Raw genomic sequence first — 25,735 nt, 5'->3', positions numbered from 1 at the left:
TGACTTTCTTGAAAATAAAAAAATCTTTTACGGAATTTATAAATCTTCCTAATAAAAGTTAGTTCCGTCTTCGAAAAAACGGATGCCCTCCCAAAAACTTTTCATATGTTTAAAGTAATTGCTTGCCCCCATCCTGATTTACTACGAAAGCTGCTTAAGGATTTTGGAAAACCTCGCCAAAGCAAATGCAGAACTGCAAGCAAACATCTAGCACCTTGCCTACACTTATTGCTAAGCTACAGTATCCGGAGACTGTTTTACGCCCTCTTTCGGGCCTTAGTCTATCCGGAAAGACAGCAATAGAGCTGAAACTGAAACTCTTTATAAAAACGCTGATTATATTTTGAAACTGGTAGCTGAAAATATATTTTTCACAACAGTGAGAAGTCCTCGTTCATGCAACTTGCAGCAACTCAGGAAACTTTTTATCTAAGATACTTGAATTTCATCGGAATTTCACGGTTCAGAGATAGGGACAGCAATTGTTTCCGGAACCATTTCTAGACGTCTTCTGGAAGTGAATCAGTACAGGGTTTACGTTAAGAATAATCTGTAACCACATGTAGGACTGTTCCTAAATGTTCTCCGAGTGGCTATTTTTCAGCAAGATAATGCTCGCCCGCATACAGCTAGAGTTGCCCAATACTTCTTACGTCATTTTGAGACGGCCATCCCACTCCCCCGACTTGTCCCCTATATAGCATGTATGGGAACAGCTGAAAAGCCAGATGCTGCCGTGCTGCTCTCTGCAACATATAGGCGTGGCTGTTCAAAGTTCGAGGGTCCATCTGCCTCAGCACAACATCAGACGTTCATTAGATCAATACCGGACCGTGCTGTGGCTTACAGCAAAAGGGGGTCAACGCGCCATTGAAGTAGCATTGCATTTATCTCATTCCTTAGCCAGTATTTGTTTAATTGTCTAGATTTTGGGATTAAGGGCATCTCTCATCTGTATTTTTCTGTATATTAAATTTCACTTCAATCCAATACTTCCTTCTTGGGGTCTATTTTCAATGTTTTCTGAGTGTATATAATGTAAAAGTCATTGCAAACATTGGTACTTAAATTCGATAAACTTTGTATAGAGAAAAACACGTATAATGATGGGGTTACTACGCACGCAACCTTACCACATAGAAAAAAAAATACTTCAACTGTTAAGTGCTTAAGATACTATTTTTGTCGGAAGTGTAGCAAGAAAACCAGAAGTTGTATATTTAGGAGCCCTAGATGCATTTTTTGTGTTGCGAAAAATTAAAATTGAATTAAAATTGTTTTACCAAATTTAAAAAAAAAACACACATTTTCTTAATTGTCTTTCTTATCTGGGAGCAATTTTTTTTAAAAAAATTATATGTTCCTTCCAGATTTTGAGCTCCACTTAACTATTTTAAATCAAAGTTTGAAGATTTAATATAAAGCAGGGTGCTTTCATTAACAACATTTTTAATATGTATGCAAATAACGTCACCTGACTTTTGAGGAAGATTTCTGATAGAAGAAAAAAAAATGAGGAATTTTCTTTCAAATTATTTTATAAGAATACTTCATAAATATTTAAATTACGAAAAAATGCATTAATATTCAGGAAGCAAAAACTATATTTACTTAATATTCGTAGGAGTAGGACTGTGTTCCAAACTACTTGTGGAAGAGGTAGTCTTATGCAAAGCACAAGTTGCCTGATGTTATAACTGACTGCAATTTAAAACGTTTGGCATAGTAATGAAACAGGAGCGAAGTAAAACTTTCAATACTTGACTCATTTTATGTAAGGGAGCATTAATACAAAATACCCAACTTGCCTAAAGGTAAACTGATAAAGTTTGTCATTATTTGTCAATATATATTTTTTCTTTTTGGCGTCACAGCGCGTGATAATTTTATTTGTTGGTTTAAAAGTATCTGCTATTTGTTTATTTACGCATTTTATAACGTTTTTTATTTATTTGAAAATTTTGAAGTTCCAAAAGCTAAAATCTTGTGTCTGATACATGTTTTGCCAACCCTTTCAAATATTATAAATGTGAAAGCAACTTTGTTTGTTTGTTTCCTTTTCACGCCTTAATTGCTCAGTCGATCATCATGAAATTTCGTGTAGGGGTGTAGTTTTTACGACTATGAGTATACCTCGAAAACAATAACACAAGAAAGGGTCAGTAAGACACTTCAACCAAACTCGTCGGTGTTATCTTTACTAATAATAAAGCTGAAAGTCTCTCTGTCTGGATCTCTCTCTGTCCAGATCTCTGCCTGTCTGTCAGAATCTCTGTGACGCGCATAGCGCCTAGACCGTTCAACCCATTTTCATGAAATTTTGCACAGAATTATTGTATAGCAAATGGGTGTACACCTCGAAGCGAATTTTCGAAAATTCGATTTTTTTTTTTTATTTCAATTTTAAGAACATTTTCCCGAGCAAAATTATCATAAGATGGACGAGTAAATTACCAAGTCATCATGACGTGGAACCATAACAAGGGCAAGCAAATAAACACAGCAGATTGGCGAGAAATTCATCATCCATTATTTGTAAGTATACAGGCGAACCCAATGACCTTTTAATTTTCTACTATGGGCAAAGCCGTGCGGGTATCACTAGTACAGAAATAATATTTAAATCAATTAAGTATGTAAAGTAAAACCTCGTTTATCCTAAATAACAAGGACCGAAAGCAATCCGAAGAAATGAAATTCCGGATAATAAGCAAAACGCATTCTTAAATAAACAACCTTATGTTTTATTACCGCATAAAACAATGCAATCAAAAACCCATAAGATTGTTTTCTCCAATCCACACTTTATCATTTATATTATTCAATCAATCGTTTACAGTTTAGCTGCAGTGGTGTCGATCTGACGTTCCAAGTATGCCATGATGTTAGTTAGATTTCTATAATTTATTGCTCAATCCATGCGGGAGGCGTCAATTCAGTCAAAATAAAAAGTAAATTTTTGGCGCACATATAGTTCAAGTCTCAAAGCCTCTATTTAGTGTTTGTGGCAAATGTATAACCTTTTTTTTTTTTTTTTTTTAATTTAATAAATGTGATCCGAATTAATATACGATCCGGAAAAACGGGGACCGGATAAACGAGGTTCTACTGTATGAAAGAATTTTTTATTGTTTGCTGAACCCGTTTTTTACGAACACTCGGTTGTGGCGAGCAAATGTCGCGGTCCTTTCGTGTTCGTTATAAGCAAGTTCTATTCTAAACTGCAAAACACTTCGCAACCAACTTCAAATCACCTATTTTCAGTTTTTAAATGTTTATACAAAAACAGACTTCCTTACCTTAAATATGCAATTACTCATTTTACTTTGTTTAACACACAGTAGCATCTTATTTATTCCTCAAATTTATTTCTTCCATAAACGAAATAAAAATGCTTGGATACATTTTCTGGAATTTAGCTGAATTTAAAGCAGCGTACCTGAGAACATACTTAAAAAAAAAAAAATGCAATTCATAACATTGAAAATAAACTTTTACTTTCCTCATCACAACACCGTTATGAAGAAACAATTTTGTTGAAAACAGATTGCAATCGTCACACAAAAATGTTCTGCGATTTACTTTTAAATTAAATTTCTTCTTTTTGGCTTCGTCCGCAGCAATAGAAAAAGAATCTTTCGGCGAAATTTTCTAAGTACAGCAGAATGAAATCTCCAACGTAAATGTTTGAACCGAATGCTATGACTGAAATATTTTTTATTTGTTAGAAAAATTCAGATTAAATCATTTAAAACTTCAAAACTAAAATAATGAAAACATATTATTTCGATAGTTTTGATTCCTGAAATTTAATGGCATTATAACATCTTAAATGTGTATTTTTTTTTCTTTTGGAAGGGGAGGGGGACTTTATAATTTAAGCGATACTTTCTCAAACTCGATAAATAAGGCATCTTTTTTTTTTTTTTTAATTGCCGCTTTTGGCTAAAATTAAAGAGACAATTCAATAAAAGTGATTTATTCTGATTTGTATTACGTATTTCTTCAATGTATAGCATCTGAAAGTAGTGACTCATTGACTCAGTTGTTTAGAGTGTCTAACTGATAATACGAAGATCATGAGCTTGGATCTCTATGGGCCAAAAAATATGGCGTTAATAACTTATTTTCGGCAACCAGAATTCTGATTCGAATTTCCGTGAATATATAATCTATAATCTAAACTCGTAGCAGAATTCTGAGCTACAGCTCTGAAGAGCGAAACTGCAGTCTCTGGATGTGATAACCGGGCTGTCTGGTACATTGCATGTGATTCTGGCCTTAGTCCTGGCTTAGGGGCAGTAACTTTCTGCTAACAGCTCTGTTGTTGTTAAAATCCGGAATCAAGACATTACTTTTAACACGGTCAATCGCAGTGTAAATTTTAAAAAACAATGTAGCAAAATAGCGGCATAGATTTAATGTAATTTATATTTTTGATTTATTACGCATTACTTTAGTGTATAGCGCCTCTAGGTGCAAGTCCATTAACTCGGTTGATAAAAGCGTCTTGCTAACAAAACGACAATCTTGAAATCAAACCTCCGATAAGCAAGAAAATGTCGTTTTTGAGTGACTGATTTTTCCTTAGATGAATTCAGATCCAAATTTATATGAATACATAATCTTAATTCCTTAGGAGCATTATTTTTAACCACAGTTGTACTGTTGCATTGAAATCAGAAAAATCCCTTTAATTTTTAACATTTTTATTCGCTGTATTATATTATTTCTCAAATGTGGGTACGCTGTAACTTCTAATACATTATCGAATTTCAAAGTTAAGACATGATTTTAAAGAATGTCTCACCGCCATCAGCTAAAACTAAACAAACAAGTCAGTTTTTTGCTATTATTCAAAAAATCTATATATATAAAAATGAATGTTTGTCTGTATGTCATCCATGAACTCAAAAACTACCCGGCAGATTTGGCTGAAACTTTCACCGTTTGTTATTTTTGGTGCTGGGAATGTTTATAGACCAGTTCGAAAAAAAATCCGATCGATAGTTACTTTTTTATTCCAATTTAAGTCACAATCCATTGGATAAATACGAATAAAATTATCGGCTGCAGAAATTAATTCGCGTGAAAGATCTCATTGATAAGAAGTTAGCTGTTGCCATTTTTCTTGAGTTTGAACAAATAAATTCTTTCTTTATTGTTTTATGGCTTTTCATGCAACGGGGGGATTTAAAACTTTTTCTATTTGATATTTTTAGCGATTGATTGATCTTGCAAACTGCATGAGTACAAAATTTGAGTATAGTCACGGCTTCACTTGATACCTGAACCGATTATTATGAAAATTGCTATATATATGTATTTTTCCACGGAGAAGGTGCATAATATGCTCATTGAAGCCACTCGCCACCAGGTGGCACTGCAGAGTAGCAACTTCTGCCCCGTTCAACCGATTGTCATGAAAATCAGTATAATGATGTATTTTTTTGTTGGCGTAGCAACGCGCGTCGGGTATAGCTAGTTACTTTATAAAATAGGTTTCAGAATACCATCTGTTGAGCTCGAAAATTTCTCACGGGTCAATTAGTTAAGAAAAGGGTTTTGTTAAAGAAGTTTTGTTCGTTTTTTACGAGAAGGCACTTCGCCACGCCCCCTTGAACGCTGAGTTCCATTTTACGCGGAGGTGCTTGGTACGCAATAGACGTGCTTCTAAAGGAGACAACCAGACAGCCTTAACTTGGGCGTGCATTTTGAAGTTGCTAAATGAGAAAAAAAATATTTATTATATTCAGTAAATTACCGCCCACATTAGCCAGGGCTAAAGCAGAAACACATGAAATACACCGCCAGCTCAGTCATTTCCAGCCGAGGACTGCAGTTTCGTGCTTATTAGCACTCATCAGCCCGGCATAGGAAAGTGACTCAGCTGGAGATGAAAATCATGTATTTCTGCTTTAGCCCTGTCTAATGGGCGGTAATTTACTGAATATACCATGACTTGCCTTCAATCCTCGAGTTGAACCGAACCATTGCTTCGGTTACTAGTCTCGGCTGTGATAAATCTATATTAGCTACCAGTTTGTTTGGCACTCTTAGCTTCCTTAAGAGGTTTCCCATCAACAATTCAGTCACTTTCCTATGCCGGACTGATAAGTGCTACTAAGCATGAAACTGCAGTCCTCGGCTGGCAATGACTGAGCTGGCGGTGTATTTCATGTATTTATTTATTGTTTAAATTTTGGCCACGGAATGTGATTTATCACATCCGTGGAATGTAACCACTTATCTTTTTTTGCTTCCATATTTTATATTTCATGCACCAAACAAGAAATTAGCTGATTAAACTATATTTTCGTTTAAGTTTACATTTAGTACACACTTCTCATAAATTTAAAGTTAAACTTACATTTATTAAATTTCAAGTTTAATGCTTGTAACCAGAGAAATAGTCACATATGTGGACAGGAAAGAAAGTGCCAATAACTTCTTTCAGGTTGCAGCACTAAACTGCATTGGTTGAAGGCTCTACTCTCAAGAAGCCATTTTATTTAGTGGGACAGAAACAGAACCTTGCTTTGAGATTTCTGTGACTTTATTTAAAGTTCTTGACCTTGATTTATAAAAAGTAAATATCAACTCATAACATCTGTGTCTCATACAGATTTAAAATAACCAAGTAAGCTGATACAATAATTCAATGAATTGGTAATGTTAAATGTAAAAGATTTGTTTTTCAACTGTCAAGTCAAAACTACAAATGCACATGTTCTGAAATGTAGAAAATGGTTGCTTTTATCACTTCCGTGGACAACACATCTGTGGACACAGTTTGTCCATGGATATGGGACTAACAATGTAATTTAGAAAATTTAAAATATTTGCTCACTTAATCTGAACTACTATAATTGCAAAATTACTTTAGGCTAGATCTAACTTAATCCTAAGTATTTAACATATTAGGATAAATTTTATTTTTTTAAAAATCAACAGCGAAATTCCTGTTTTTTCCGAGAATGACCCAGATGGGAAAGGGGTACATTATTGTTTCAGTTCAGCCAAGGGTGACCACAGGGTAACCCTTCAGAACAGTGTCATTTCTTAACAAGTAAAACTTTTTTTGAAAAAAAAAAGTATGAGTTTCTGGATATTCTTAACATATTCAAAGCTGAAAACAAAGTCGGGAAGTAGTTTTTAATTTTTCTACATAAAAAGTGTAAAGTGTTTATGTTATGTTGTTCAGCCCCTGTAAATCTGTATCAAATATATAATGGGGAAGAGCCATAATAGTCTTCTATTTTGACGTAGGCCTTGTTCAGGAAAGTAATCATAAATAAAGTAAACCTCTGCAAACAAACGCCAAAGAAACTAATTTCACGGAAAATCTTTCATAAGTGCATCACTACTCTCAAAATGTCGGACACAATACACTTTTTTTTATCCTTTATTTATCACTCTCTTTTTCAATTGGTTTCCTCTTTCATTATTTCTTCAATGTCTAAGGAAATACAATAAGTTTCGGACAGTAGCAAAACAGTTTCTGACATGAAGTAAGAAAAACGAAGAGGTTGTTGATTATTTTCGAAACAGCTTAGCAAGTTTAAGAAAGAACACATGAATCGAAAACAAACCGAATTGCTCTCAGCAAATTGAGTCTATCTTTACTTAAACTCCACCTAAAGTTTCTTGTGGTGTTATTAAGTTAATTATCAGTAACAGAAAATATTTCATACCTTGTAAAAATGAAAAAATGTTATAAAATTTCGTATTTTAATCAAAGCTCATCTCATTTTTCTTAGGAGTATTTTTCCCGTATTTTTTAAGGCAAAAAAAAATTTGATGTGACCATCACATTACGTCCTTTTACATCTATTAAATAATGCATTTTTTTTTTTTTTTGAATAGCTAAAAAAACAAGGAACACTTTAAATATTTCTCCCCTAGTTTGACGCGAACATAAGCAAAAAAGCGTTTTACAGAGATAAATTTTACCGATATTGGAAATTTCAATGTGATTCAATTTGATGATCTATCGCCAAATGCTCGCCAAATTATAACATCAGTTGAGTTTGCATTGAAATTAACATTTATTTTCCTCAAAAAGGTGTAAAAGACCCCTTTGGAAACATCTGAATGCAACCAAAAGGGGAGATGCAAATCTAGCCCACTAATAGTCTGAATGCCAAATTTCAAATTTCTGTGGGATACCGCTTTGAATTATGCGAGATACATACGTACAAACATACGCAAATAGCACACACAGACGTCACGAGAAAACTCGTGATAATTAACTCGCAGATCGTCAAAATGGACGTTTCGGACGTCCATACGTTCCTAGGTACAGATGCATGTGCTGTCGGACCGAAAAAAAAAACTCAATGTTCCTGGTTGAGTAAAACGGAAATTTAGGCCGATATTTGAGTGAAATAATTTTCTTGAATACAATGCTTCCTTTACTATGTAAAAGGAAGCGCAAAAGTTAAACGAGAAAATCTATATTATTAAAGCACAAATTTCAAAAAATATCAAAGACACGAGTTTCACTGCTACAAAGAACTCCTCGTCGGTTTCGAGATGTAAATTATTAGAGTGAAATTTTTAGGCATTAATAAAGAAATTATCTGCTACTAAATATGCGTGCCTGCAATATTTTTGCAGGTTTTGCTTTATCCGTTTGGGGCACCGTAGCTTCATTTGAGGGAGTCATTTTTTTTAATTATTACTATTTTTTTTTAATCAACAGATATAAATCATTTTTTACATTAATCTAATTTAAAGCATCGTGTTCATCTTGGAACAAAATTGTTAATAACAGGACAATGCTAAATAAACGCTTTGATGTATTTAACCATTTTTCGAATTTAACTATTGATTATTTATTTATATTTTCTTAACTTAGCACTATCGCTGAAAATTCTAACTGTATCCATCAATTTAATCAGAATTTTCACCAAAACGTAGCTTCAAACGTCTATTAAAAGTATGCATCTTCAAGAAAAAAAATGGATTTTTGAACCTATGATTTACGTCGTATTTTGCACCAGCTGTTACAAGTTGAAATTAAAAACGTTGAATTTATGAAACCAAATGACTTATCGCACGATCATTTTCTGATGAATAATGCATTTTAATGATTTTTTCCTCTTAGTTTCTTTTACTTTCTTTGGCCATAAGTTTTGTGTTTTCTCAAAAAACGAAATATAGGTAATGATTCTTAGTACTAATTATAAAATAGAAATTTGCCGGGTATTTTCTTCCACAAAATGTTCCAAGACGGAGTTAGCCACTATATTACCCTCAAAAAAAAAAACTGAAATTGACTGCTAGTGTAAAGTGATGCAAATACTAAAACGCTGCATTTCATTACTCAGTGAATATTGGTCGTACTAATGTTACACTTTTTGTATTCGAATTAATTTTTCATACTTTTGATTTCCCTAAATGCGATATAGAAGTTTTGGGAACCATAAAAAAAGTTAGAATTCGTTTTTGTTTTCTTTATTTTGTTTTTTCGCATCAAACTTATCATATCTTAACTCTGCATCTTATTTTGACCATTTTTGCAATCGGAAGTATGCATCCAACACAAACGGTAGCAAAAATAGACAACAAGTCTATTCAAGTTTAACCGAGGACTCGCTATATACATGTGATTTTACTTGCTTTTCCCCCTTTAGAATGAAAATATTCCTCATTTATATCAAACAAATCCACAATTATGCACTTAAAAGATTTGTCTTTGTCAAATACTCCCATAAAGCTTTCTTCCCACCGAAAATTAATGACTCGGTTGGTGATCAATATTTTTCACTTACTCAATCACTTAAAGACATCATTAATCCAATCCTCTCCGTACATGTAACAGATGTCAACACCGTAATGTTCACATCTTCAACAAATCTCTCAAACGGGATAGAAAATCGGATTCATGGTTCAATGTGTCGAAGAGAATTGCATCTTTCGAACTTTTGTGACATCAAAAATAAAGGAAATGTTTTGTAAAGGAATTTCGCTATCGCAATTTTGATTTATAATTTTTGGGTAGATTCTGTATCATTTAAGATTTTCGCGAAAAGGCTTAATATTAGAAATAGCCACTTTCAGTTCTGCTTCTGTATTTAGCCGAGATTTATGTTTGTCTTCAAACAAGCCAGAAAATCCAGTTTCACAAAGGTAAGATGTTGAAAATTGTAGTAGAATGCGAAATGCCCTTGCTTTTAGTGCGGTAAAAGAATCCTCTACTCCTGTCCTGACCAAAATTAAATAGTGATTTATTTTTAAATTGTCTTTTGGTTTCTAAACTTGTCGTAAATTCTATGAATTTTTTTCTTCTTCATCAATGGAGAGTCCTTCATAAATCTAATGAAATGGATCTCTAACCCACTCGTAACTTGCTGTCAGTCTGTCGTCAGCAAGAAAATACTTTTTTAAAATTCTTTGCCAGCATGGCTAAATGATTTTCAATTATTACAAAAAACACATTTTACGTGTTCTTCTTCAGCTTTGTAAATTTTAATACTGTTAGAAGTTGATAATCTACCTCATCTAGGTCCTAGATTGCGTCCAATTGATTTGCATTCAATTCTTTTCTATGTTCAGAAATTTCCTATGTTCTAATTAGACTATGCTCATAAGTTATGCGTAGTAACGTTAAATTTGTTTACGAAATTATCAGTATTTTTTTAACAACCTGCTTCAGCTATAACAACTAGCTTCAGTTTTTTAATTTCGACTGTACCCTCGTATTGACGGGCGGAGGGGGTGAATGAACTCCCGTCAGTGTTCAGGGGTGGGGGGATGCTGAGCCTAAAAGGCTGAGAACCCCTGGTTTAGAGGAATGCATTTGTGAACTTTTGGTTGCTTTCAGTTCTACTTTTGTAGGTATTTGGAGCAAATAATGCACAAAACAACAAGTTTTAAAATTGAAGCCTAATGCTAAACTAAAAGGCAAAGTTAGTGGTCACCGAAGGTGACTACATTTTACAAAAGTGACAATTAAAAAATCATGTGTCCATTGCCGCCCGATCGCCCCCTCAAAACATGACGCACTGACCTTAGAAAGCCGTAAATGCATGAAGTAATTCGTAAACTCTTTTCCACAAATGTCAAGAGACACAATTAAGAATTAGTTTATTAAAGATATATTTCTACCTTATAACTTTTCAAAGATTTCATTAGAATCTCTCAACTCAATTTTCCTCCACTTCTCAAATTCGGATTCTTTTCAAAGTTGTTGTACGACCTCATACTTCAGTACCCTACTAGTAATGACAATTATTATTTAATCCGCAATAATATGTTAATATCCATATTAAGGAAAAAATTTCACATAAATCCTCTAATATGAAGGTGGAAAAATACTTATAATTAAAATTATTTTTCAATAGAGAGCACTGATTTTTCTGCATAATGCGAAATTTGTTTAAATTGTCCAAGGGAATTTGAACGCAAATTATAATTGGTTTAAACAAACTAAGATATAATGAAGGTCTACCTTTAATTAGAAACGACGGTCATTGATAATCGCGGTCATTGTTCCTTCAACGTCATGACGTTTCATTGATTTAATTGGCTGTTGCTACGCCATTATTAGACTTGTATATTTTAGTAAGATAAATTTTGGACTGTCAATTTCAGCAAATGAAAAGTATGTATAGATATTTTAGCACTTTTAGTAATTAAAAAGTGGTTAGTATTTCAAAAAAAAAAGGCTACTAATGAAATCAAGGTTGGGAAAAACCCGGGTTGAAAAAAAACATGGACCCAGTTTCTTTTTTTTTTTTTTTTGTCTTTTTAAATGAAAAGATAGTGCATTTGTAGCATATGGTAGCGTAAGCATATAAAGAATGCTTAGAAATTGTTTTAGGGCGAAAAAAAAAACTGGAAAACTAGTTAAAAACTGAAGCGTTTTCTGAAAAAAAGAATGAAAGATGCTGAAACCCATGAATGTTAAAGTTTCAGACTTTAGTTTCTCTGATTACCAACAGTTTAGGCCAAGTTACTTCTAAAGTGATAAAATCTGTTGTTCTTTTTTAATTACTACATTTCTTTTTTTTTCGCATTTTACTTTATTGCATTTCATTTTGGTATGCAATACTACAGTAGAACCCCAATTTTCTAAATTCCTTTTTACTGAATTCCAGCTTAAGCAAGACAGTTTTATTTATTTATTTATGAATTTTATGTTACCGGTATTTTTATTTCTTTGTATAGAGTACGAAATATTGACCATTTTTGTAAGACAGTAAAATGATGTTCATCCTATTCTGTTTTCTGATGACTATAAATCGTATTAATTTCTAAAAAGAATATCTCATGTTGATTCAAGATTTGTGACATGTATTGGTTGCAGCAAATAATTCATAAGAAAACTTCTTGGCTTATGTAGTTTTCACTCTACTATCTACAAACCATGAGAAAATCAGACCTGACATGATTCAGTCAAATATTTTGATTTCTTGATCAGCTACAGTTAAAAGCAAAATAGATGTTTATTTAAAAGCTTTGAAATATTTCTTTTCAATGCCGTTGAGACTTAAAGTAAGTACATTGTTGTATTTAAATTTGACAAAAAGTAAATGGATTTATAAAAAGATAAAAATATATTAAAAATTAATTTGAATTTTGACATCCGGAATTCAAATTATGTTTTTCGCAATCACGAGTGTGTGTGTATGTAGGCGTGTGTGTTTGTGTCTGTGTGTAGGCATGAGTGTGTGGGTATGTGTAGGTGTGTGTGTAGGTGTGTATGCATGTATGCGTGTGTGTTTGTGTCTGTGTGCAAGCAGTGTGTGGGTATGTGTATGTAGGCTTGTGTGTGTGTGTGTGTGTGTGTGTGTGTGTGTGTGTAGGATATGGACGCAACCTGGAGACGGTTTTCGCTAGAGGAGTAGCATCGGGAGGCCGGTCGACGGTGGTACTTCAGAGGGAGGCGAAGGAATATAAAATCATAGGAACATCAAAACTGTCAAGTGAGAAGAATAAGCAATGTGATTGCTCAAAAAAGTAATGCATTTGTAAAGGTTATTAAAGTCCATAACACATTTTGTTATGTTTATTGTATGTATGGAAGAACAAATAAATAATAAGTTTAAATTGTGAAAATATTTGAAAAAAACTTATTTTATTTAAAAAATTTTAAAAACCTGAAAGTGCGAAAAATTATAGGTTTTTTAAATGTTTTTTTTTTCAAAAAAACCCATTGGGTCCACCCCCCCCCCTCCCAATTGGGTCCAATCCAGTCAAACTTGAATGAAATTGTTACAACCAGCCGCTCACGTTCAAGAATTTCCTCGATTTTTGCCAATGTGCTGAACTTGTAAACTCCAGCTTATAACCTAAACACCAGTGACATTGAAGCGAATGCATAATACTAAGTTCATAAATCCTTTTTTGAAAACAAATGAAGCCGGAGCTTCATTTTTTCTAACTTATCAAAAATACAATATCTTACTCGATTAGAATTTTTATTGATTTCCTTCGTTGCCCTGTATTAATTGACTTTTGTCACGAACGTTTAATGATCATTTCTCCTTTCATGTTTAAATTCTAAACTGATGGCGTATAATTTTCTTACTCAAAATTCGAGAAATATTAATGAGTTCATGACAAGTAGCCTGTGTTCAAAAAGCACACAAGGATGAAAAGCGGAGATAATTGCTAATTTTAAGTGTTGATTAACTGTGCCCCGTTGTTGCTTTTTTCTTGTTTTAAAAGTTTCAAAAGAACAGTTTATTTTCGTCTCAAGCTCTTGAAATAAATATTAGCAATATAGATTCTTATATGTCCATGTGAAACATAGCAGACTAAAAACATTACATACACAAAAAAGTATGCGACAAGACAAGTCATAATAATCCAGTTTCCCTGTCCGCTAAAAATAACTGCATAAAATCAGCGATTCTTTTCAAAATAAGTCAAAAAAGCTCCATTCTTCATGATTATTTTTCTTTTATCCTCTAGTACTTCATTAATTGAAGTTCAACCTTTTTGTCCACAAAACATTGTTAAATTCAAAACCTTAGTCCAAGAACGCAAACGGAAAAAATCAAGGAAACATTGTGTCGTTCAAAGTATAAGTGACGTATCTCCACTTTTATTAAATGCGTATATGTTAGTTAAATGGTATTACAGTTAGTTATATCTTTTAGTAGAAAAGTGAAGCAACTCATTTTTCCATAGATAAGTACCTTTACATAATAAGGCCTAGTAAAATCATTTCCAAGGAGATGATTTACTTTTGCAATAAACGGTACAACGGGGTTGTTTTCTTCAGTCAAAAGTAGTATTTTTAGTCACAGAAAAAATGAGTAACAGAAAAAAAAAATAACATGGAGCGAGAAAAAACTTTCGTTTTCCCAACGCTTAATTTATAATTGATTTTTTTTAAGTAAGATTTTGAAAATAAGACGTGGTCTTTGTGACGTCACAAGTGATGAACTTTGGCGCGCTACTCCACTGGTGCGCTGAATGCTCACGCTTACTTTCTACCGCGTTTCCAGATTATGACAAATAAGAAGCGAATTAAAAAATTGCGCTCCATGCTTGCTACCAACCATATCTTTGCCAGTACATGTGAGTAAAGAAGCGAATCAAATATTGCGCTCTGCGCAAAGGGGGTCAATGAATGGCATTTTATCACTTGTCATGTACAGAAGCGTAAAACATGAAATTAAATCTGCGCACCGATTGAAATAATTGTTAAAAATTTTTAAACTTTGTCAAATTATTTTGAAAATGGTTAAATCCTATATTTTTAAGCATACTCTTTCAGAAAAAAAATACTTTTAAAATTTCGGAAACAACCGAATTGATTCCAGCAACGAATTTCCAAACAGTTCATAAAATAGGAATTATATTTTGAAATTATGACAAAAGAAGCAACGAGTACTTTTGCTCTGCTACTCAGCATTACAGCGTCGTAAAGGAGAAAAAAATACCATGGAAAGTAGACGCCATTTTAATATAAAGGTGAAGTTTTCTGTAGTTCAAAGTAAAATCTTTCCCAGCTTATCTCACTCTTTGATGTGTGTGTCCAAAAAAGTAATAATAAAGTTATAGAAAAGTAAAAGAAATTATTTGGTGTACTTTGTTTAGGGGCTGTCCATAAATGATGTCAAACTTTTTTCAACATTTCCCCCCCCCCCCCCACTTCTTGTTACAAAGTATCGTGCTTTACCTTACCCTCCCCCCTCCTTTGTCACATGTGACGCTGTTTTTATAATAAGATTCTTACAAACAAAAAAATTGCGTGATGTCACTTCTCTTGTTACCCTTTACCCCCTCCCTCCTCGTCGACACTCTAGTTCACCTAAACCCCTCCCCCCTAAAAGCGTGATATCAATTGTGGACAGCCCCTAAGATCCATCCAATATATTTTAATAAGCATTAAACAACATACTTAACAATTTTAACAATATAATTTAGCAAAAAATAATTTAGCATTTACATTCACAACCTTCTTTTGCATTTATAAATCAACATATTTTTGAGCAATCACGATTGCTTATTGTTCTCATTTGACTGTCCTTGATGTTACGCTGATTTTATTCCCCCCGCCCCCCCCCAACCCGCTCCCTTTGCAGCACTCCCGCCCACCGTCCTCTGCAGGCGCGGCCCCTCCGGTCCTGAGCAATGTCCCCCGAAATCCGCTTCTCCTGGTCGGTGGCGTCCATGTCCTACACACGCTCACACACATACACACGCCTATGTGCATGCACAAGTCGAAGCACACACAAGCCTACACATGCACAAGCACCTACACACACAGAGAGACACGCCTACGTGTATGCACAAGTCTACGCACACACAAGCCTACACATGCATGCGCGCCTACACACACACACACAATTATACACACGTAACAGCCCAGGAGAAGGGGCAGGTTTGGGGTGACAGGAGCAGTTTCTAGAAACAATAACTCCAATGACTAGGGTCCTGTCGCAACTCGTGATTGCGAAAAACATAATTTGAACTAAAAATATCAGAATTCAAATTATTATTATTATTTTGTGTCTTCTATGTTAATTAATGTCTGACGAAGATAAGGAATTTCTTTTCTTATAATTCGGAACCGCTTTATACCACTTCACTGCAGAATAAACAATAATTAAAACTCCAGATGACCTCAGTTATTAATACGTCGCTGTTTAAATACTTGTTTCCGATGAAGATACAATGACTTTGCGTTAATCTACGTGTTTAATAACTTTCTAACTCTTGAAAGGTTATGCAGTAAAGGAAAGGCTAATATGCATAACTATTCCGACAAATATATATTTTCCTAGAATTTTCACATGTTAAACTACGCCGGAAATCAGGTGACTGAAGCATCTGGTCGAAAACTTGAAGACTTATGAATATCAAGATATTGCCCTTAAGGTTGGAGTAAAATGTCAACTTCAAAGTGAAATTGATGATCTCGGACTCAAAGCAAGCCTGGTTCTATCCGGTTGGAAATGAAAGTCCGGTGTAGTTTAGCTTTAAGGAATATAAAGTAAAATTGATTCAGAGAGAGTAAAGAAGGCTGTAGCGTTTATCACTAACCATATGAAATGAAATTTCGGGCAATATTTGGGTCAAACTAAGTAGTATACTTTCATGGTCTTTCTTGTTTCTGGTGTAAATTTCAAAATGTTATGAAAGTCATGAAAAGTCAAAATCCATTTCACACAGAAGTGCCCAACTTTAAAATAAGTATTCAAATAGAGTATAATTTTAGGTCTTACATTCATTTTTATAAGATTGTATACTTATTAAAATACTATATATCGAAGGCCTAATGTTGTAATCAAAAATCTCCTTCATATAATATTTGTATTTATTGCGTTTAAGGCAGAGGGGTTAAAATTATTACTGCACTAAAGCAGTCACTATGAACATTTCTTTTTCAAAAAGTAGCGAATCGTCCTTCGTAGCGAGATATTATTGAACGCGAAGTTTCAGTAACAGTATTTAAGAGGAATTTTGGAGAGAGTAATTTTAAAGCACTATATTAATCTTTAAGTTTTCATATTTATTTACATAGTATTCATCTAAGGCGCACTATTCTCAGAAAAATCCTCCAGCTTATAGTACTTGAACGACAAATGTATTTATTGCGCTTCAGGGCAGAGGGATTAAGATGATTACAGTATTAAGTCAGTAACTGTTAACAATTATTTTACAAAAAATATCAAATCGACATTCGTGGCGTGATATCCTAAAACTCGAAGTTGCAGTATTTATATATAAGAGCGTATAAGTTATAGTTTTTAACTAAAAAAAAACAAGGAGTATAAATTCTGGGAGAATCTATTTTTAAGCACTCAAGTCCTATTTTTAAGTTAGTATATTTATTAAAATATTAACTTTCTAAAACCTAACGTTCTCAGCAAAATCCTTCTGCATATAATGCTTGAACGACAAATGTATTTATTGCGTTTCAAGGCAGAGGGATTATAATTATTACTGTATTACGTCAATAACTATTAACAATTCCTTTATAGTAGCGAATTACCCCTTGAACTCAAAGTTGTATTTATAGTATTCAATAGAAAATTCGGGGAGTGAATTTCCTTGAATCACTCTTTTAATTCATTCAACTTTTACCGTTAAGGCCTTCTTTACACAAAGCAACTCACTACCAAACGGCACGGCCTTGAGAGTTACGGATTCGGACAAAATTCTAAATACAGGTCAATTCCCACAAGGTATGAGCCCAGGTAAAGCGGTTTGATAGCATAGGGTCTAGTTCGACCGTAACGGCGGTCTAAAGTTGATGATTTGGACCCAGAAATGCAATGGAGTTTCCTTAAGAACTACCATTTTTACCTCTTTTCCTCTATTGTACTGCAGTACAAATCATTTGCATGCACTTATTTTTGAATTAATTACTTTGAATACTAATTTTAATAAGTAGTTCTCAAACTTAAATTGGACACTACTTCAATTTCAAAAACGTGTTTGACAGAATAACATAGTTACAAGATATTTATCGTTTGCAATTGAAACTAATTATTTTCTTTTTATATTAACCGTCTGCTAGTAAAAAGTATTTGTCGTTTGCTAATAAAAACATTTAATTTAACTGGATGTTTATCGTCTGCTATAGATATTACACCATGATAAGCAAAAAAATGGAAGTTGAGAAAAAACTCCGTTATATTGCACATGCACATGGTACATAAAAAAAGTAAAAATACAAAATCGTTTTGAGTTTTCAAGTAACTTAAAAAATGTCCATATATAAATAAATAGGTATTCTCCCTTCCACTCGTTTTACTAGCAAAAGACGTCAAATGTGTTGGGAGAACGATCATTGTGTCGAAGTCTGAAATTCCAATGGAAACGTCATTGCATTTCTTGGGCCAAAGTAACAACTTTGGACCCGCGTTGCAGCCAAACTAGGGCCCAGGGGCGGCAAATAGGGGGGTCAAGAGGGGGCGGTCGCACCCCCAAATTTTTTGAGATGAATGATAAAAATGAGTAAATTTAATTTACGTAAATAGCAAATCAATGTTCAAGAAAAACAATCTTGCTTGTTATCCATAATGTTTGATGAAACTCGACCCATTTCCAGACATGAGCAAGTGTTTTCCGTTTTTTAAATTATTGGAAATTCATCAAGCTTTTACCGGCCTTTTCAGAACAGAAAAAACTGATGAGGATTCATTGTTAATTCTGACTAAAGACGTAATTTCGTCATATAGGCTAAATAACTCGATCGTGTGCTCTGTGTAACAATGATTATGAATGGCCCGTGCAGTGGCGTGGCTGCATGATTTTCACAGAAAAATGCCTTGGTATTTTCGATTCATTGTTCACTCATGTTTTAAGTGTGTCTATTTAATGAGTATACATCACTTTTTCTGCTAGAAACACATTTCAGCTGCTCAATGCATAGTATGCTTTCATAGATACTCTTGAGAAATACATATTATTTTTGAAAAAAAAAAAAAACCTCACATCAACAAATATCTTTTCTGGGGGCTCTTTAACTAAACAATCTCCCCCCCCCCACCTCCTATCATGATAACTAGCTGTTAGCCAATATGTGTTTTGTTCTATACTGAGTTAATTCATGTTTAAGAAACTCGACCCCCCAAATGAAATGCTGAAATGCCGCCCCTGCCAGGGCCTATGCAGTCAAACCGCTGTACCTGGCTCATATCTAGTGGGAATGGACCTGTACCTAGAATTTTGTCCAAGTCCGTGACCCTCAAGGTCGTGTCGTTTGGTCGTCAGTTTAATCAACTTTCGAACGAGTGGTTATCAGGAAGTGCAACCAGGTAAAAAAGAAAGGCACACGACAGTCGACTCGCCCAACACTTCAGACACACGTGCCACTAACATTCTCCTTCCTACGAGTTGAATCCATTAAAATCACATTGCCAAGTGTTTGCTCTTCACACCAGTAAACCAAATGAGTTAATTAATTTGTTCTTCAAAGAATTTTTACTCATACGTGATGAGAAAAATCACTGCATGCCTGTACATGTGCACAACGTTGTAAATAAACGATGGAAAAGCTGTACTGATTTTTTTCCCGAAAAGAAAAAATTCATTCAATTGAGTTGCGTGAACGTGACGAAAAACGCTAATCAATTAGTTAACAATCAACTTTTTCGAAAAGTTGATTCAACTAACCACCTCTTCTAAGGGAAGCCGAAGAGTAAAATTATTTACTCACAGAAACATTTAAAATGTGAAATTTTGTAGCATTTGTATCTGATGTTGCATAATTATGCAATTGTAGGGAAATCTTTTTTACATTAAATATGCGCTGGTATTTTATTTACGCTAGTAAAAGATATTGTATTACGACAAAGCATTCAGAATGTCTTATGCGTTGTAACTTATTACAAGGTAAGATTTTGCACATAGCATAAAAATTGAAATATATAACCTTGAGTCATTACTTTATTCAAAAGATGTTAGGAAAAAAAATTTAAGAATTAAAAGTGATAGAAATATTAAATATTATCTAAATATTTGAGATGAAATCGCCTGAAGCAAAACTGTCAGAAACAAGTAATATACATAATTCGTTTTTATTATTTAGACCAAAAGCATGCATTTTATGACTTGTGTAAATTTATCTTAACTAAAGATAGTTTCGTGTACTTTTACATTAATTTAAAAACAACGAATAGCCACTTTAAAATTTTAAATTCATCGACATTTTGCATTGCAACATAGCATTGGAAAGTACTCTCCTTGCAAATTTCACAGTTTTATTTTTGCCAAGGCGGGATAATTCAAAAAAAATAAAAGTTCGTATTTGTATAAAGCAGTCTTTCAAGCGACTATGCATTGTTGGAAAGAGCGAAAATGGTTTCAGCAATCTTAGTTTTAGTTTTTAAGAACGATAATAATCATGACATCTTTTCTGCTGTGTGTAGCTAAAGGGCAGTAACTATGAATTTTTCATTTTTCACTTTTTTGCATTTTTGTCATCTGTTGTACGTTAGCTTTATTGAACAAGCTTGCTCATTTGGTTTCCGCTGAAAAAAAGGGGCGAAAAAAACGTTTAATTCCAAGATTATCCTATGGTTAATATTCAATCCGACAAACATTTCTTCAAATATCTCGAAAACACATTTCTGCAGATACTGCCGTTTAACTGCCCACGGCTGTTTTACCAGTTATATGGTCAAAGGGGATAATGTTCACTCTACTTTTCAACACAAGAGCTCTTTTAGTTTTTGACTTGAATGTATCTTTAACTTCAAAAACTCCTTTGGGTGCATCTGTAAAAGTTGATATACCTTTTATTCTCTGAAATGAACCACTTTCTTATAAAACCTTAATAGATTTGCATTTAATTAAATAGCTTACGTACGTCAAAATTCGAGTCCCTAAAACCGTTATTAACGAGCTGATGACTCATCACATGACTTCCTTTTACGCCAATTTAATGCTGAATCCCCATTATTGACAATTTTAATGTGATTCAATAGGTAACTCTCTAAATATCACCAACAGTGGCCAAATTGAAACCAGATTTAAAAAAAAAAATCTTCAAATTTGTCGCTAAGCTGGCGACTAAACTTGCGATCAAAAGACATGTGATATATCGCCAAGTATCCGCCAAATTATAACACCACTTGAGTTTGCATCGAAATTAACAATGATTCCCATACCCCCTCCCAAAAAAAAGGTGCAAAAGACCCCTTTAGAAACACCCGAATGCAACCAGAAGGAGAGGTGCATAACTAGACCCCACTAGGAGTCTACGAACCAAATTTCAACTTTCTAGGACATACCGTTCTCGAGTTATGCGACATACATACGCAAATACATACATATGCACATACATTGGTATATACAGACATCACGAGAAAGCTCGTTGTAATTAACTCGGGAATCGTCACAATGGATATTTCGGGTGTCTGTACGTTCTTAGGTATGTATGCACGTGCGGTCGGGTCGAAAAAAACTCATCATTCATTCGGGGGTGATCAAAATGGAAATTAAGGTGGTTATTGAGTGAACATTTTTTCGCGAATACAATGCTTCCTTTTTTGTAAAAAGAAGTAAAGATAGTAAACTTGTCCATAATATTGATTATCATTAGTGAAAAATAAACTACTCAGTCAGTTTGAAATCCTATAACTTTCAAATACTGTCAATGTGTTTCCAGCATTCATAATTCTCTACTGAGTCGAAATTTAGAAAACGATAAATAGCAAATATAAAAGCAGTCGAAAATTGTGTACAATAAAATGAGTTAAAATATAAAAACGTGTATATATTTACAAATAAAAGTAATTAAAAAGAGTTTTAAAAATCTGCACTCAGCTGTTTTGAGGTTATGTAAACAAACCCCTTCATCAGGGAATAAAAGAATGATGGTACACAAAGTCCGATGACGGAAAAGTGAACCTTTCTTTCTATACCATCGTTCTTTTATGCACTGTTGAACGGGTTTGTTTTTATAACCTTGGAACAGCTACTTGCAGAGTTTTTTTTAACTCTTAATTGCTTTTATTCGTACAAGTATACACGTTAACATAGTGTTACTCAATAAATACCATGTTAAAGAAATAGATAAATAATCTATATTACAAAAACAATTTGGTAAACTGCATGTTGATAGAAATAGAGTAACAAAATTATAAATACCAATTTTGATAACAGCTTGTGAACCCAACAAGTGAACTCTTCTTTGTATGCCATCGTTCTTTTATGCACTGATGAAGGGGTTTGTTTTTATAACCTCGATACAGCTGTTTGCAGAGTTTTTTTTAACTCTTTTTAATTGCTTGTATTCGTACATGTATACACGTTGTCATTGTTTTACTTAATAAATACCAGGTTAATGAAATAGATAAATAATCAATATTACAACAAAAACTTGCTAAACTGCAGGTTGATGAAAATAGAGTGACAAAATTATAAATACCAAATTTGATAACAGCTTATTATTCAAAAAATGCTATTGTATTAACTCTTTTAATAATCTACAAAATAACAAACCTAGATTTGCCTCGAAGAGATCCAACTAACTTCTACGTGATTCTAAAAACATCTCAAAACAAACAATAATCAAAGCTAAGATCCCATGTCACCTCAGATGCACAACGTTTCAATTTTTAATAAATTATAAAAAGATCATTAATTTTAAGGAACAAGAAAGTTTTTTGAATGTTCGATTCAAAATAAAGAAACTTGTGAGCATTGAAAATCGAAATAAAGTACCTCGACACATGCTCTCAGAAAATATTAACAGCCAGTTGTCTTTTATGAATTTGAAAAATTATATTGCATTTAGTATTTAAACTTAATTAAAACAATATTGTATAAACTTCATATATGAACCAAAAATAACTAAAATTACAGAAATTAAAATTTAAAAAAAACATCTAACCAAAGTGTATGAATAATTAAAAATTGTTCTAATTTCTCAAGATGTATCGCATATGGAAATATGACAGCTTCCAAGACTCATTTATTTAAAATGTTACAACTAAGATAGTACTTACGTTATTCTGTAGAAACAACACAGATCCAAATGAGAAACTTCATAACATTGAACGTCGTTTGTATTCTGTCCTTGAAACTGAATTCAAAAGTTACACAGCGACCATCGTTCGGTGTCTCAGGTAATTGAACATGTGTAGGTTCTTCTGACCAATAGAGCACACATTTTAACTTCGGTTCTACACAATAACTGAAAAGTTCAAAATTTTGAGTTGCATTTTTTTCACTGCCAGTGAGTGGTGTTTTGAACCATGGATTCCTTTTCACATTTGATTTACAGCTGAAATTTTGAGTTGGGTCAATTTCATTGCCACTGTGCAATATGTGAACCTACCCTTTAGGAGCACCTTTTTACTTTAGATAACAAATTAAAAAAATTATCTTTCTATAGTAAGGAATTCATTCCCTATCAGTAGCTGTAGGTGTACGTCCAGTCCCATATGTCCACAGCAAAGACTCTTAACTTGCTTAGAAGACTTTACGTATCATGCGCAGAATCAGGAAACAATATGACTGAAACATTGCAGAAGGTAACTGAGAATAGTTTGTTTACGCTAACTCTGTACTATGAATGGTGGTTCGTTTAAAATTATTGCGATGAGAAAGCAACTATTTCCGCGAAGAATGCATTTATTTTTACAATCATGTACGGTGAATCCGGAAAGAATCTCTGAATTCTATTGGAACCAATTGGATTTAAATACTGCAGAAGGTTAACAAAGAATAGTTTCTTTACGCTACCTCTGTATTGTGAGTAGTGAACATTCTCAAATGATTGTGATGTGAAAGCAGCGATTTTCAAGCATAAAGAAGTTCATTTTTACAACTATGTACTGTAAATAGCGACTTTTGGAAAAGTTTGGTAAGTAATTTTGAAATTTACGTATGATATTCTATTCACTTAATACTATTTATTTCAAGCTTTCATCGTTTACTTAAGTTTAAAAATCTTGCATTCTTAACTTCATAGTTTCAAACCGCACAATACAAATTGGCTCAAGTTTAATTAAAATAGAAATTTAAACATTTGAGTTTTAACACGCAACAAACATTTAAGTTCGGTAGAAATATTTCATTTTCTTTCAACATTCAGAAATGAAATCTGGATTTAAAATGAGTTTTAAAAAACATACAGCAACATATCAAAGCTTTATTTATGAATCTTACATTTAAAGCTACTAATTTTGTGCGTATATATGTATGCGTGTGTATATATATATATATATATATATATATATATATATGATTTCACTTTCTACTTCATAATAAAAATGTTTAAAAATTGGTTGATAGAAAAGAAATGAAATGGTTTCTAATTAGTATGTATTGAATGTCGGGAGGTAGATAAAGAAGCAGCATATATAAATTTCAATTACAAGAAGCAAAACAAACTAAGTTGACAGATTTTAACTACGTTAAAATTTTTATTGGTTATTTTTCACTTTTGTGGAGCTGACTACATAAATGAAAATATTTTGTTAGATAATAATTAAACTCATCATTCAGACCACATTTATCCTTCATCATACTTAATTTAGAGAATAGACAGCAAAATTTCCTGCATTCAAATGTTTCAGGAATATTTCACCAAATAAATCACAGTGCAAAAGTATTATAAATCTTAAACAAAGCTACTGCATCACGTTTTATTGTCATGACATAATACAAGTTGTTTCTGAAAGCATTTTCTCTACCCGCTGTTGTTGCTCGGCTTCTATTAATTTTAAATTACGTACACTTTTTGGAAATTAAACTAACGATAATTAAATAAGCGTAGCTCAAACTTTACATAAATAGCGGACATACGTAAGGATGTCGGAATTAAAGACAGACTTGAAATAATAACTGCACAAATGACTTGTGCCGTAAAACTGAAATATCGCCCCACTCATGCATTTTAATGACTAAAGCTTGAACTAATAGCTGTAGTTTTAAAACTATTCAACTTCCTTACAATTTAAAATTAGAGAAGTTCATCTTAAGACGAATTTTTGGGCGTTTCGACAAATTTATATTCTGTTTAGATTGAAGAAAAATCGATTTCAGGAAAATTGATTAAAATTATAGCTATAACTGCTAGAAGTATTTTTGCCAACGATCCTCTTAGATCATTCTGAGATATTGATAATGGGGAGCAATTTACAGGGAACATTTCAATTAGTTTACATTTGCATGTATACAGGGTGATTAAAAAAACGTTGATAAAATGAAATGTCAGATCTGTCATACCATAAGGATAAAAAATCGCGTAGGAACAGAGGTTTGCAAAAGCAATGCTAACGCACTACATGCACACAAAGCCAGAAACTAATGGATGCAAAACAGCTCAGAAATTCATTACACGTAGAAGATTTTATACAACATTTTTGTTTTTAAGAAAGTTTCAGAGTAGGTGTTAGAAGTTACGTCCTGTAGTAGCGCCAATATATGGGTCACACAACAAAGGCAAAACGATCGATGAACGTTTGTCAAAATGGCTCGTTTTTGCGACAGTGAGTGCCTACATTGCGACGCGTGTATTACAGCTGCAGCCCACAAATTTCAACGGCCACTTTAATCTTTTCTTAAAAACTAAAATGTTGTGTAAAACCGTCTTTGTGTAATGAATTTGTGATCTGTTTTGCATCTATCAGTACAGTTTCCGGCTTTGTGCGCACGTAACGAGTCAGCTTTACGTTTGCAATCATATGTTTCTTTACGATTTTTAGCCTACTTTCCCAGTAAAAGTTAGAGAAAGAAGAAAAAGGCATGAAAGAAGGTTTAATGTGTCTTAAAAATATCGCGAAAACCAAAAAAAAAAAGCCAAAAATAA

Source organism: Uloborus diversus, chromosome 4 (genome assembly GCF_026930045.1).
Source record: "Uloborus diversus isolate 005 chromosome 4, Udiv.v.3.1, whole genome shotgun sequence".
Lineage (NCBI taxonomy): Eukaryota > Metazoa > Arthropoda > Arachnida > Araneae > Uloboridae > Uloborus > Uloborus diversus.
This window is presented reverse-complemented; position numbering follows the sequence as displayed.